At 39.0% G+C, this 16,219-nt stretch overlaps 1 protein-coding gene across 3 annotated transcripts in view; it reads left to right on the forward strand.

Annotated features, from left to right (window-relative positions):
- STX18 (syntaxin 18) overlaps positions 1 to 16,219 on the forward strand; it is a 96,213-nt gene that overhangs the window by 28,576 nt on the left and 51,418 nt on the right. Inside the window, exon 1 of one of the 3 annotated variants that reach the window (XM_054029408.1) lies at positions 12,585 to 12,678. The exons of the other annotated variants lie outside the window; for them this stretch is intronic. The gene's annotated coding sequence lies outside the window, so the exon portion shown is untranslated. Of the gene's footprint in view, positions 1 to 12,584; positions 12,679 to 16,219 lie in introns of those variants that run through there. 3 annotated transcript variants of the gene reach the window in all.

The raw sequence follows: 16,219 nt of genomic DNA on the forward strand, positions 1-16,219 counted from the left end.
CTAAGGTCTGAAAAAGTATTTTTCTTACTTTGCCTATCTGTAAATTTTCATTATTATTAATGGAAATATTATTCATTTGTGTATGTTGTGAAACTGACATTGGCCAACAAAAATCTAATCCTTGTAAGTCTACGTACAATGGACTTGATCATAAAATCCACATAAATTAGAAATGGAAAAGACTACTGGGGACAGCTGCCTGTGAGTTTAAAATTATTCCCTGCTGTATGTTTTCCGGGGCCTTTCCAGTCAAATTTAAGTGGCTTTCCCCACTTCCCTTGGGAAACTATTCCAATCTAATATGCCTCAGTGTGAGTATTTTTCTGGTATTTTTGCTACATTTTCCTTTCTCTGGTTTTATAACATCAAACCTATCTATGCTCCCTTGTATGAACCTAAACAATTACTTTTTCTCCCTTGCCGAAAAAATAATAGATAGTTATGTTCCCCTTAGTTCTCTTTTAACCAAGCTATAAAAAAGTAATTCCTTTAATCTTATAGTTCCTTATGTGACATTGTGCTACTTGTTGTTGGGGCTTTGTAGTTTACAGAGTTAAGATTGCCAACTTTCTAATTACAGACAGCTGGACCCCCAAGGCCCTGCCCCACCTCTTTCCCCCAAGGCCCCGCCCCTGTTCCGCCTCTTCCTCCAGGCCCCACTGCCCACTTGTTTCTCTGCTTCTCTACCCCATTGCTCGCTGTTGTGTGTCCCCCCCCCTTCCTCAGAGCTAGATCCACTCCACCTCCTTTCCCCCTCTCTCCTCCCTCAGCTGTGCTCCCTCTGCTCTGGAGTTGCAGTCTGACATGGAGCCTGCCTGCCCACTAGATGCAGGTAGGAGGCAGCCCCGGCTGAGCAGGGGCTGGCATGGACTGATGACCCGGCGCCTCTCCCACTTGCGGTAACCAGACTTTTGGTGTCTGGTCAGTACATCTGACTGGACACTGCCAGGTTCCCCAGGCAATTCTATACAGAACTTGTGCATGAAACTTTGTAAATACTTCTATTCCATGATGAAAATTGTTTTTCATAACGTCCTGTCATTTTATAGTCATGCTGACATAAAGATGTTGCTCAGTCTATGGTTGCCTCTTGTCTATCATACTTAAAAGCCTTTTTGTGCTGTTTTCTCATTAACCTCACAATGTAATTGTGATTTTTCTTGGCTGCTTGGCATCATTAAAAGAACTCTCCTATTGAACACAGTTTTTTTAATGACTTTTTTCTTTCTGATTGACGCCCTTTTAGAGTAAAATTTAAAATGCATGGAAATCTAAATGCTTTGTTGAAATTGGTTAATTGGGTACAATTAAGCTGTAAGAAGCAGCCCATCAAGTAAAATCGTATGACTACATACAGAACTTTCTGTTCAATTAAAGAAAAAATACCAACCCTCATTTGCAATAGCAGTGTTCTGATTTTCATTAAATGATGGTATTTTATGCTATTTTGTCTAAGCCAAGATTAATTTCTATGGTTACAGGGAGAAATAAATCTCTAGATTGCTTTAAAGAAAGATTGTGTTTGTTCAGAACAGGGTTGACAGTCTCTCCTTAAGAGAAACTATTACTTAAATGTCTTTCCTTGGTTTAAATGCATAAAAAATATTTGTAATGGTACCCCAGTGGCATCATAAAAATGTAAAATAATTGTACACTAAAGTAACCAAAATTACAGGAAATAGACACTTTTTAAAAAAAATTACTAGAATTGTTAGCTTGGAGAGGGTGGGAGGAATGGAATGTCATGCTGCACAACCAAACTCTATTGTCAGATATTCAGTGATTGACTGACAATTACAAGTCTTTTCTTACAAATGTTAAAATAATCTGCTTGATGTTAAGAAAACTTTCCATTTTCAGTATCCCTAAAACTGTCCTTATTGATCCATAATGTACAGAATTCTCAAATCCTTTCTTGGGATGAATTTCAGTCTGCATATCTAAGTTGTAATTTTTAATCCTCAAGGGAAAATTATTTACGTGTAGTTTTGCTTCCCTGAAGATAGTCTCATGATAGGCCATAATAGCATTCTAAGGGTGTATCTACACTGCACCTGGGAATGAGCCTCCAAGCCCAGGTGGACAGCCTTACGCTAGCTTGGCTTGAGCTAGCACTCTAAAAATAGTAGTGTGGACATTGCGGCTCCAGTGGAGACTCAGGTTAGCCACCAAGCTCAGGCCCAACGGATCAAGTGGGCCTGAGAGAACTGTCAAATGGCAAGCCGAGTATGCTGTCTTAGGTACCATCTTTTCTGAAGTTTTGATATAGATCCTTGGTGCTGAAGGATACCATTCTCCCTGGTTGGCTGACTAGGGTTTGGAGTCAGAGGTTGGATTGTATGTGTCTGGCCTGGGGATAGACGCTGTCGCTGTTGAAATACAGAGGACTGATAATCTTGCAACGACTGAAGACAGAGATGTGTCTTCTTTGGGAGTGATGTATAAATCCCCAAAGACTTCAATGTAGCCTTAGAGTCCTTGAGACTATGCAGTTGGTCATCAGTCTGCTGGGGAAAAAGAGTCAGCCAGAATCATGGCATCTGCCATAGCCATGCGTGGGTTTTGATGGCTCCAGTCATCAGGTCTTCCACAGGAGGTCCAACAAACCATTCAGGATCTCCCTTTCGAGGGGTTGGCTCTCTGTGCCTCAACAGCATGATCAATCTAGGGGGTAGGGATTCCCACATAATCCTATTCCCCCTTGGGACTTAAGCCTGCTTGTGACATTCTGTATCCCTATGTTCACCCTTTTTACAAAACTATAATGGATTTTGTACAAAGTATGCCTTGTGAGGTACCATTTGAAAACTCAGAAGTTGCTGATCATACCTGGTAAAATATGTGTGGCAACATTGTATGTAAAGTTATAAGATTCTACCATGTAACATTACTGAGAGACATTCCAAGTTTAGAAAAGCAGGCACAAACCAGTTCCTCAAAGGGCAAACTAATGCCTCAGCCAGGTGGCAACAAAATCAAATAGGCTATCACCTGCTTAAGTGGCCATTTTTCAGCAGGAAAAAGGGTGTGAGTGAGAAATCAACAATTTGGAAAAGAAACAGCTGGAGGTTCTCGTCCCCCAGACCGTCTGTCTCTTGAACCTCAGCTAGAGGTGATTTTTCAAAGAAAAAGAGAACAATAAGAAATGGGAACAGATTCCCCAAAATACTCCTCCTTTTTTCTCTACTCCTGGCATCAACGCACCTGAAGGACAAGAAAGTAACATTGAACTGGGGGGGGGGGTCCCTGGCTGAAAGGAGTCCATCCAGTAAGACTCCTAAAGCATCTGGTGAGATAATCCTTTGCTTTGAGTACATTTACCTGGTTAAGTCAGATATTAATTGTTTTTTCTTTTATTTTCCTGTAACCAGTTCTGACTTTTATGCCTCATTACTTGTAACCACTTAAAATCTTTTATTGTTTAATCTAAACCAGTGTGCTTGGACCGAAGGGTCTGGGAAACTCCATTTGAGATAACAGGATCTGTGCATATCATTTTCTATTGATGAAATGATGGACTTTGTATGTGCTTGTATTGTCCAGGAGGGTGCTGGGCAGTACAAGACACACATTTCTGGGGGAACATCTGGGACTGGGAGTTAGCTGATATTGCCCTACAGTGTAATCTATGAGTGGTTGGCTATAGCACTCAGCCAATATACCTGGGGGTGATTTACATGCTGGAGGCTGTGTGTGAGCAGACCAGGAGTGGTGGCTCTCGCAGCGAAGCAGTGTCAGAGGCACCCCAGGTTGGAGAATTGAGGGGACACAGCTGTCCATCAGTCCAGATTTTACTCTGGATAACGTCATACTGGTGTTAACAAAGTTAACGGGTCCACTCTTTGAACGCTGGCTGTTTGTTGCTTCATCTTCCAGTGAAGGTAGCCTTTTTTGTGGCAGGAGAATTGGGAGCCAGGTATCTGACCCACTGTATACAGTTGTTTACAAGGACAAGGTATACTTAAACCCTCATCCAATATTTCTCACCAAAGTCATTTCTCACAGGTCCATCAGGCAATATTTTTTTCCCAAGCTTCATGCTTATGAGGATGAGGAGAAATTGCACACATTGGATGTTTGGAGAGCGTTATCGTTTTATCTGGATGGCACTAAATCATTTGGGACATCCTCATAACTGTTCGTGGCAGTCGTGGACAGGATGAAAGGCCTTCCAGTCTCATCTCAAAGAATCTCATCATGGATTTCCTCCTATATGTGGCATGACATGGCCAGTGTAACTGCCAAGCAGGATGTTAGCGTATTCAACTAGATCACTTACAGCCTCTGCAGGTTTTCTGGCTCAAGTGCCTCTACTGCACATTTGTAGAGCTGCAACTTGGTCATTGGAACAGACTTTCGCTTCTCACTATGCCATTTGTCAACAGTCAGATGTCTGATTTGGCTGCATGGTTCTTCATCCTTTATTAGGTTTATTAGGTTCCTGAGCTAGGCTCCCAGGCTTCCTATGCAATGCATAGGGAGAGTTAGAGGCCTGAAAAAGAGATTCACAGAAGTCAACAAGCTGAGTGAGAAGCTGCCTAAGCCAGCCAATAGCAAATGTAGAGGGCAGAGGGTGGCCTAAACCCCACTCTCCTCAGGGAATCAGGTGCCTATGTCCAGGCCACATCATGGGTCAGTGCTCCAGCCACTGGGGTATTAAGTAAAAGGGAGGCACCAACACCACCAGGTGGAGCCCTGTAGGTGCAATAGGCAAGGGGAGACCCTACTTTGTGAATCCCATCGGGGTTAGGTGTGAGTTAGGCACTGAGCTGCTTGGCAGTGTCAGAACTGAGGCGGCGGTGCGCATGCCTACTAGCAGAAATTTACGTACCTAGGGGACTTTACAGTGGAAACTTAGAGGCCTACAGAGTTAGATGGCAGCAGAGCAGGGGGTTTTGTGAATGCCGATGACCCCTAACTGTTGGACTTAAGTGCCTAAGGAGGCAGTTAGGTTCCTGAGTCTCACTTCTGACTCCTGCCCCTGCTTACTTCAATAGGAACAGATGGTCACTTCATTGTTTTCTTATGTTAAGTTCTTATTCTACTATGATTTAAGCACGTGCTTAACTTTATACACTGTGAGTAGTCCTATTGACTTTTCAGGCTTTTTTCCATGCAATGACTGGTTCCGTTGAAGTCAAGTTAAGCATATTTATGTGCAAGCCTTTTCAGATTGGGGCTGGAGTGTGTAAACTTGGATTCAAAAGTTCATAATGAACTTCAGAAAAAAATCAAAACATTTTATTACTGAATGTGACTGGAAATGTTATCATTTTTTAAAACCTATTTGAGTCAAGAATATTTTACACTAAATGAGTTGCAGTTGTGAGAATAGAGGGAAAAGAAAAAATATCTTACAAAAAGACACAAATGAAGTTGAATGCAATTACTGAAGAGTTGCAAATGGGGTCTTTTCAACAACAGAAGTAAAGGCCAATTATTGCAAATACGTATTTTGACCAGTTTGCTTTTATCTCTCAAGCAAAACATCCCCCACAATTGCTGTGGGGTTTGTATTTTAGTCAGTGAGGTTTGGATGCCTGTGTGAAAATATAAATGTTAAGGAAAGTTATGATTGGAGTTGGACAACAAACATGAAAAAACAAATTGGGACGGTCTATTAAAATCAGATGTTGCCTCTATTTTTTTCTTTTTGAACGTGCTTGTTGCCAGAGAGAGAAAGAGAGTGAATATAAGCAGACGAGTAGAGCTGAAAATTTATACTGTTTTGACTATGTGAGATCTTCCATTTATTTGGTTTAAAATTCAGGATATGTTCTTTGGGCCCTTTAATTGTCATTGCTTACAATGCATTCTCATAAAACGTCTGTATAGTTTGTGTAGACATAGGTAGCAAACTAATCTATTCTGTTAAGACATTTAAAAATCACACAAGAGCTAAATGTATGCATTATTACCATTAATTCAAAATGTACTGTACATTTTTTAGTTTAAAGTTTCTATTTCAAGTAATCTATTGAATAAAGCAGTTTCTGTCTTCAAATTTAATATTTTAGCAATTCATAGAATGATTCTATCTATACACTTGAGTAACCATTACACAGATTTTTATCTGATAAAGATTGTATCTTTTGGCCTTAGAAAACATAAAATATATTCTGAAGCTGTGAAAGTGTGGTGTGGTTTTTTTCTTTTTTGTGTGTGTGTGCACAGTTCTAGAGTTTGGTTTAAGTACAATGCTAAGCTTTTAATGTATAGCAAAACAACCAGTGACCCACATCCTACAAGATACTGAGTGTTTTCAGTGCTTACTGAAGTCAGTTGAAGCACTGATAGTGTTTAAGAAACTTACCAGGATTAAGCCCTAATTTTGCCATCCTTTGTCTAGTAAAACTAAATTTAAAATCAAAATGCTAGTAACAATTGCATGCTTCTTAAAAATGGCGTATTCAGCATGTGTTTTTACAAAATCTTCTGGTCCTATTTTGAACTGGTCATTTTTAAGAACAGTATTGCACAATGTTCTTTATTGACCTAAGTTGAAACTGAGTTAAATACCCCCAAACCTCAGCCCACCTTTGTATTATAAAATAGGGAAAAAATGAAAATGATCAGATGCAGAATGTATTTTAAAAGTTGTAGTATTTAAAATGTGAACTGAGAGTAATAAAAATCAACATCGGTGAGATAATTTTGGAACCTTATACAATATATAAAAATATATATACTTAATAAAGTAAAATTATAAAATGAATGTTTCATTCCAAAATAAACTTTCTTTCTTATTGTATGAGAGAGTGCTTTTAAAATGTCTTTTTTTTTAATCATTTTGATACTGTGTAAAATGAAATGTTTTTGCCATAAAACTGGCAATAGTATATTAGCTGTTGCATCTTAATACAAATGATAAATAATCAGATTATTTCTTTTATCACTACTGAATACTGCCTGAATTATGTCAAGTCTCCATAATGTCTTTGCAATGGTTAATATAAATTTTGCAGGCATGCTTTCAAATTTTATTTTTTGGCTTTCCCCAAACAGAAAATATTTGAACGTTCACTAGCTATATGGAGAAATACATAATAAACACTTTACGAGTACATTTTTTTTAGTGTTTAAAGTTTCATGCCTTATTTACTTTGAAGGAGACCACAATGGAAGAAAGGAATGTGATTTAAGATAATCCATAACCATACTTCAGAATTCGAACTTGGAATTTGAATAATTTTGTTGGCAGAAGTCCTTGTACTCCATATTGTGTCCTCATATGTAGAACGAAAAACTGACTTTTGAAACATCCACATATATATTTTTACGGGGATTACTTTTTTCATAGTCAAACTGCATTGGGCTTGGTTTTTGTGTTTTATTTTTTAAAATAAAACTTGTTTTGTAACATTTATTTCTGTCATAGTTAGGAGAAATATTGTTATAGAACAAACATCTGTGATGTAATATGTAAATTACATGATTAATAAGGTAATTCTGAATTATGCTCTACCTTTAGACTTTCCCTATGGATTGTTGTTGTAGTTGTAACCCATTTGCTGATGTAAAGCAGAAACCAAACAAGGTAACAATTTTCATGAGATTAGAGGTAGCCAGGCTGACTGTCTCCTGGCTTTCTGCTACCCCATTTAAGCGCAGGGCCACCCTTGTCCCATTGTTTAGATATTACTTGCTCTTTTGGGTTTCAGATTACAAGAGCAATTGATCTGTATGACCTATTTTAGGAACTTCAACTTGCAGGGGAAACCTAAACCAAATGTATATTCTCAAGAAACAAATCATCTGAAAACTGGGCAGCTGTCATTTTGATGTAATGTACTTTTTTCAGGAAATTCATATAAGACAGCACCACATGATGAACTAGAAATAAACAGCCACCAAAAACTATTAGAATGGTGTGAATCCAGTATTATTTCAACCAGGAAATTCAGAATTGAAGTTGAACATTTGGGTTTAATCTTCATTATATGCCCTGTACCTTGGAATTGCAGCATATATAGTATATTATATCAGATACTGACCTCAGGTTCCTGAAATGTATAGCTAGAAGTCCTGGAAACGAGTTTGAGACTCAGCTCCAAATCTTAGCTTTTAAATTGTAAATGTGTGTATTATACGTGCATTTCCTTAAGTGCCTCATAGTAGAGCTTCTGTCTGCTCATCTTAAACCTCCCTTCTTAACTTCCATGCCTTACGAGGTGCCAGTGTCTGAACCAAGGGATCCTGCAGAGACCATGTGCACCTTTTCTATGCTTTTCATCACACAGCCGAAAAGGCTTTGTACTCAGATACACTTCAGCATTTCTGAGCTGCTCACTTCATCAGCTTAAAAAAAAATCTCCATGCAAAATGTAGGGTTTGTGTTTAGTCCTCAATCCTGCAAAGACTTACACATGCGGACAGGGACATGCGCAGGGATTTAAATGTGACTGCTTTGGGGGAAGGACACTTTAAACACCGCCCCCACAGTGTCTCTGGGCTTTGCTGCCTCTCCTACCCCACTGGTTCTTGCGGCCTCCCTGGGCTCCCCACCCATCCCCCCCAGCGCCCCACTGCCTCTCCCTGCCCCCATTGTCCCGGGCTCCAAGCAGTTACTGGAGGCTGTGGGCAAGGAAGGGGGCTTAGTAGGGTTGCCAATTTAGATTGGACGTATTCCTGGAGATTTCATCTCATGATATAAGCTTTAATTAAAAATTCATCTTTAATTCCTGGAGACTCTATGACAATCCTGGAGGGCTGGCAACCCTAGGGTTCAGCTGGCTTCCTGGGCCCCCTCTTGCAGGCATGTCTCCAGCTCCACTCAGCCTGACTTCCACCCTGGCAGTAATGGGGGAGGAGGTGCTTGGGGGAGGGAACCCCAGGGCTGGGGCCAGGGCAGAAGATGCAGATGGTGGCGGAGATGATTATTGGAGGGCATGTGCCCCTGCTTCCCCCCCCCCCCCCCACGCATGCCCCTGCGAGCAGACTCAGTGGGGCTACCATGTTTAATCACACGTGTAACTTTTTGGCAGGATCTGGGCTTTAGGGCTATGAACCTTTGAAAGTGGCACTCTATGAAATCAATATCCGTTCTCACTGGAAGACTTTTCAGTGAGAGCTATTAGCTATATCCACACCAAATGTCCTCTAGTTCTAACTGTTCCTGCTGTTTAGCAGCTTTTTAAAAATGAAATAAAACACGAGAATTTTTTTTAATTATGGAAAAAGTTCATTGGTTTTAATGCCCCTTGTACTCTTAAATTTTGAATAGGTTTTGCTCCAAATTCCAAAAAAAATTCACCTTTGAATAGAGGCCAGACTTGGAAAATTTCAGCCAACAAGGTGAAAGTTTTGGAAGATTAGGTTACAGGGTTTTATAATGGAAGCAGGTATGCAACCTTAATTGTAGCTGTTGCTACATCTCCCACTTCTACAGAGGCTGTAGTTTTTCATGTTTGAGCCATGCAGTGTCTGTATATCTTCTGACTGCTTTTTGAAAGTCACAAGTCCTTCTAAAATATGTTCTGTTGACAGGCAATGGACGTGTTCGAACTAAAAAAATTCCATTGTAGAAAACAAAATAATAATAACAAAAAGTTTTAGAAATATGTTTTTTTTTTTAAACTTTACATTGTTTGCTTACTTAGCAAGAGGGGTAGTGGTAAATGCAAAGAAGCTTCTGTGAATTTTTACATGGGAACTATTGGGTGCTCAAAACCATTGAAAATCAGGACTGTTGTTTAGGTGTCTATATATGGAGTTAGGAGCTTAATTTAGGATTTCTTAAAAAAAAAAAAAACACACACCTTGGCTTTAGATTTTATCTTCTGTCCATAATCAGCGTTGATACTGCTGTCAGTTAAGTTGAAAAGCGGTACGTTACATATCCAGGTCTGTCGCAACTTATGCGCATTTAACATGCACGATTTCAACTTTACACAGTCTGCAAAAACAAAAAAAAGAGAAAAACAACAGTTTTAATACTATACCTGTAGTGTGGGCGATTTCGCCCGCCATTGAACTCAATGGGATTTTGGTTTTCACTTGCGGTTTACGCGCTAACCATGGAACGGAACCCCCGCGTAAGATGAGACAGACCTGTATGTTACAGAAGACTTATGTAAAAGCTGTTCTGTAGTGCATCACTGTAAGGTATTTTTAAGTATTTTTTTTTTTTTTTTTACAAACTGCATCTCAAAAAGTTTTAAAGTTAACTTATAGTTATAAAGTTTAACAAACTTTTCAACTTCATATGGCAGGAAATAGTGTTTTATTGTTCAGATGGAAGTGTAAACTTGACAAAATGCTACATTTGTTCAGTGAAAATAATTATTCAGTACTGCAGAATTTTCCCTACAATGTGTCATGGAAATATTCCAATCACTTTAATCGTAAAAAATGCTGCTGCTTCTTGCAATGTTAAATTTATGCAAATTGGAGCCTACAGTTTCATGAGTGATTGTTGTAAGTAGAACAGAAATCTTGTATATACTGCTGAGATATGAAAATGACACAAGTCAAGTTGTTTAGGCCTGATTTGTATGTGCCTTTTGAAAGTGTTTCTTAGCAAATATTCTCCTGTTTATATCTCTTTTCATTTATTAAAAGTATCCCACTTTGAAAAATACAAAAATAAAAATGCATGTACCACTGCTATTCAAATATAAATAAAGTTGTGCATGCCACCTGTGATAGCAGATGGCAACCGTTCACAGCTTCCTTTCTGCTGGACTTGCACTAAATGCAACATTTGTTCTCATATTCGTTCTCATTTTTAATAACAACTAGATTCATTATTTTTTAAAAACTAAATACGTGTGCATTCAAGATGCTGTCTAAATGAAGATACAACTTTTAAAGTACATACAGCTTGGGACCAAAAGTTTAAAAAAAAAAAAAAAGAAAAAAAAAGCCATATTAAAACTACAAATGTGAATGTACTGTACAGAGAATCTTTGATACTGGCATGACACTGAAACTTTCTGTTGCCATCTAGTGGATGATGTATGTATCACATTACAGCATTTTCACTTAACTCTTGTCTAGAGAATCAAGACTCAATCATTTTCTCTCTAATAGGATTACACTAGAGAATTTTTAAATATTACTGTGATTTGTGCGCTTAGTTTTGTGGTGTTTTAAGATTAGACTGGGTTGAAATTTGTGTTATAAGTTCTCATCGGAAGTTATTTTTCTTTATAGATATTAGAAATGCTTAATCCTATTCTGTTTGTGTATTTGATTTTTTTTTAATCTAGCCCCAACCATAGCAGGATAAAAAAGCTAAATTTAAATTTAAAAATGTAATTTGCAAGGTGCGAGGCTGCTGCAGAATTTTATTACTCTAGGTACCCTACTTAAATTGTTGATTTGATAATGTCCTATATGTTTGGTAATGACTGATTTAGAGATTTCCTCTCGCAAGTAATAGTGCAGTAGGTACACAGCTGATAGAGGAGGTAGCATCACAGCATCTTCAGTGAGGGGCCCTCAACTCTGTAACTCTGTTGCCCCCTTGTTGGTCCAATGGAGCCTACGTTTGTTGAATGCCATGACCAACTTCCCAGATATTTCCTGAAGGGCAGGACAAGATTAAGTCATTGGCACTACATTTTCATGTCTAGGGCTGCAGTTTCTGGAGTCTTGTGATATTGGAATCTGAGCTTTCATTAATAGTTTCTTAGCTCTCAGAATGGCAAAGAAAAGCTTGAAAATGTGACATTAGTATAACTGGTGTAGTAATGTCTATCTGGCCAAGTCTACACTACAGGGACTAGTGCAGTATAGCTATGGCATCATAGTTGTGCCGGCATAACCCTGTAACGTAGATGCAGCCTACAGCTATGTAAAGGGTTTTTACGTTGCAGTAGGAACACCACTTCCCGAGTGATGGCAGCTGAGTGGATGGAAGCATACTTTCGTCGACCTACCTGTGTCTACCCCAGGGGTGGGGTCATCATAGTTACTCTCATAAATGTGGATTTTTTCGACCCCTGGAGCTCCATAGCTATGTTGTCCTAATCTTTAAGAGTAGCCCAGGCCTGAATCTGCTGTCAGCGAGAAACAATAACTCTCAGAGGTGTAAATTATTTTGTGCATCTCAGTGAGGTGTTAACTACACCTGTAATTAGTGGGGGTCCCACCACTAATGCTACAATAGGGGACTCTGTGTGTAGCAGGAGGATAAGAGTACAATGGGCCCTGCCCACCTACCTAAGCTGATGCATCCCAGCTGCTGGGATATGTCCTATGGGAACCCCCCCGACTGCCACTCCCTACCTCTCCAATGGGTGAAGAAAGCTCCTACTGCTATTCCTCCAGGAATATTCCTGGAGGAATAGCAGTGTGTGGATGAACAAATTATAGTGAATATTAAGTAGGCTGAAGGGGAGTGGGCTTATGGCGTTTTCATGGGTATTTTTCTATGGAATTCTTTGTGATATAAAATAAACACAGTACATAAAGCATTGACTAGGTGTTTGAAAAATTAAGTAAAATGTCTAGTCCCTTCTAGTGAAACTTTTTCTTTTCACAGTGACCTATCTGGGTCAACGTAAGCCTATGGCAATGACAAGCTGAACAAATGTCAATAGAACACTGCGGAGGCAAGTGAGAAAAGGCAAAAAGAAACAGCATCAGTACAAGGCCACAGAGGATGCCTTTAGGATTTAAGGAAAGGGGGGAAAACTCTTTTCTGGTGCAAGTCCTGGGAGATAAAAGCCTGATGTGAGTGGAGGCATAATGATATCAGTCTGAGTCCAAATTCATGGAAATAATGTTACAAATGGAGGAGAGGCAAAGGAGTGTCAATGCAATTAAAAAAGTGAGACGAGAATTTCAACACAGATAGAATACTTTGCATGCAAACAGCTGAAATACTTCTCTTACTACAGCTTTCTTGCTTGTCATCTAGACTTCTGTTTATGTGAATCGTTCCTAACTAAAGTTTGGAAGGACACTTTCATCACACAGTAATGTTGGCCAATGAGAGAGATTTATGTATTTGTGCTAATCTGCCCCTTTTTGGCTTTACTTTTTATTTTTACATGTTAATTTAAATGTGAAATATGTCACTATTTTACATTTCTACTCTGTTTTCTGAAATAATTTCTTGCTGCCTATTCAATAATGTTTTTCTGTGCAGACACCATATAGAAATACTAATTTGGGAATATATTTGGTTTTTATATTTTGTTCTAATTTTATATATATAAAGTACATGTCACACCACATGGAGTGGGAGGCAAGGAAAAGAGAAGCATGCAGAAAACAAATTCAAATAAAGATGAGAAGAAAACACCTGCAAATCCCACACATTTGTAGAAGAGTTTGCCTGGTTCCCCTTTGGGCCCTATTCTCCAATTTACTACTCCAGCTTACTTCTCCTTTTACAACTCATTTTAATAATAAACAGGGTGAAACGGTGAAGTTGGTAGCAAAAATTCCCTTTGATTTCAGTGGGGCCAGAATTTTGCCCTTTGTTTACTACACGGAAAACCTTAGAAATTAAACCAGGGAAAATTCTTATCTGATATCATGAATTGTAAGAAAGGGCAACTGGAGAAGGAAGGGGATAGAGAGCATAATGTTTAAAAAAAAAAACAAAAAAAAAACATGCATGTTTTTATGTGTCGTGAGGTACAACTAAATTACTTACAAAGTTATACAAATAAGCAAGCCTCCTTCCTAAACTCATGGCAGCCTGGTCTCTCTAAAGTATGTTCATATCTGATCCATGTCTTTGGCCTCTCCCTTTCTCGTCTTCCATCCACAATCATTGCAAAGGCCATCCAACCGATGTAACTCTTAGGTCTCTGCTGGACATGTCCATACCAGTGTAGCCTAGCCTAGCCTCTCTCAACTCGTTTTCAATTGCAGCAACCCTTATTAAGCTCTCACAACCCTTTCATTTCCTACTGTTTGACCATCTCAACATCTTCATTTCCTGGTGGGGCATACTGGTTCAATTTCTTGTGACTGGTGTTAGATTGTTTCTGTTTCGTACGTTAGATTGTGGTCAATTGTAGTTTTATACACTCAACCTTTCTATTGGCATCTTTTTATCAAAGAGAATTGGGGTCTGCTACCACCGTTTGTTCCAAAAGCTTTAGTATAGTGGCAGTCAAGAGAGCCACATTATCAGCAACCATTGATCCTAGGTATTTAAATTATTTCAGTCTTCTAAGCTCTCGGTCTGTAATGTTATTTTGGTGGGACCGCCTCTGTCAGTTATCATAGCCTCAGTCTAAGTCAGGCCTGCTCAAAACTGTGTTCCCACTGTTCAGAGTTGGTTTGCACAGTCTCTCAATCTTTCATACATATCAGTAGGTCATCATCAAACAACAAATTTCAAGGTAGCTCTTCATATAGTCTCACTTATCGCCTCCAAGACAGCCACAAATAAAAAAGGGCTCAATACTGATCCCTGGTGCAGTACAGCATTTACTAGAAATTCTCGCAGTACCCCCATTTGGTTTTCATTACGGTAGTCACTCCATCACACATATCCTGGATAAGATGGACATATCCTTCTGGCACACACCTCTGTTGCAAACTCCACCAAAGTAATTCTCTTGGTACATGATTGTGTACCTTTTCCAAGTCTACCAAGACCATGTCCAAGTGCTGTCTGTTTTCTCTGAACTTCTCCATGAGGATTCATAGACCAAACATGGCATCAATTATATTCCTTCCCAGCATAAGTCCTGACTAACACTTCCAAATTTCAACTGTTTCACGCAGGCACTTTTCAATAATCTCCCATATTTTCATAGCTTGTGATGTTAGCTTAATTATCACTCAGTTAACACACAGTATATTATCTCTTTTATTTTTATTTTTAAAAATGGACACCATAAAGCTTTTACCCCATTCATCCAGTATTTTCTGTCTTTTAAAACTATCATTGAACAGACTTGTAAAATACTTGATGCCTTCTGTTCCCAGTGACTTCAGGACATCCACCGGTACTTCATCTGATGCAGGTGCCTTCCCCCTTTTCATTTTTCTTAGAGGAGGAAAAGGTAGTAGAGGCACTATGTAACCTATCACACCCCTTCCTTAGGTTCTCCTTATTGATCACTCAAAATAATCGTCCCAGACTTTGATTGATTCACCATTGTTTGCAATATACCGTGTTCATTTTTAATATAAGCAAACCCATTCACATCCTTTTTCGTTTTCTCTCTTGTTTTAGAAAGTTTGTAAATGGCTTTTTCTCCCTCATATAGGCCTAGTCAGTTATTTAGCTCATCACAGGCAAATTTTTAGCTTTCACAACCTTTATTTATTTTATTTATTTATTTATTTGCCTCCAGACATGCAATCTTATCACTGCTTACGGCCACTGGCCTGACATCTTTTAAAAGTTACCTTTTTCTTCTCAACAGATTCTTTAACTTAAAGAATCCATCTCCATGTCTCCCTTTGTATTCTTTGCAACATTGGTTTAATCACTCCTAGAACTTCATGTGCCATTTCCAGCAATATTGTTTTTAGTTGGTACCAGTTATCATTTTCAGGTCCCTGTGTGTAGTCAGGAAATCTATGCATAACTTCTTGTTGAAAGATTTTTTTTCATTCCCAGCTTTGTTTCCACCACTTAGACCTTTCAGATGTTTCAGAAGGCAGAAACCTCAGAAGTCCATAAGAAGAAGTCTGCTGATTCACAGTGCCCTCATTGGGTATTACCTCTACAGTTCTTCTGGTTAAAAAGAAATCAATGTGAGACACTGGCATAAGTCAGAAGAGGGAAAACCACTTCATAAAAGTGTGTTTGTAATCACCATGTCCAGTGCCAGACAAATCTGTAGGACCCCTTGGGGTTTCTGGTTCCTGTGCTATGCCCTCATGAACTGTTTCATATCCAGCCTATTCTAGTGCGTGCATTTACCTCTGCTCTGATAATTATCTTCTCGTTGGGTGATATGTTTCTGATAAGGCACAACAACTCATCAAAAAACTCCTCTTTTACCTTTTGATCCTCTCCTAACTGTGGTGCATACCCATTGACTATATGGAGAGTTACCTCTTCCCAACTCCGTTTAATACTTATCAGTTGGTCTGATCTTCTGATAAGTTCTGTCGCATGTTTCTGTATGGTTTCATCCAGAATAACTCCAACACCATTTCAAGAGGTTGAACTCCCTGAATAGTAGATTTTGTAACTCTGCCAGCATCTGAACTTTACCATTAAGTCTCTTATACACATGCCATGTTTACTCTCTTCCTCTTTAAGACCACATAAAGCTCCAAGCTTCTGCCAGCC

This window comes from Malaclemys terrapin, chromosome 5 (genome assembly GCF_027887155.1).
Source record: "Malaclemys terrapin pileata isolate rMalTer1 chromosome 5, rMalTer1.hap1, whole genome shotgun sequence".
Taxonomy (NCBI): domain Eukaryota; kingdom Metazoa; phylum Chordata; order Testudines; family Emydidae; genus Malaclemys; species Malaclemys terrapin.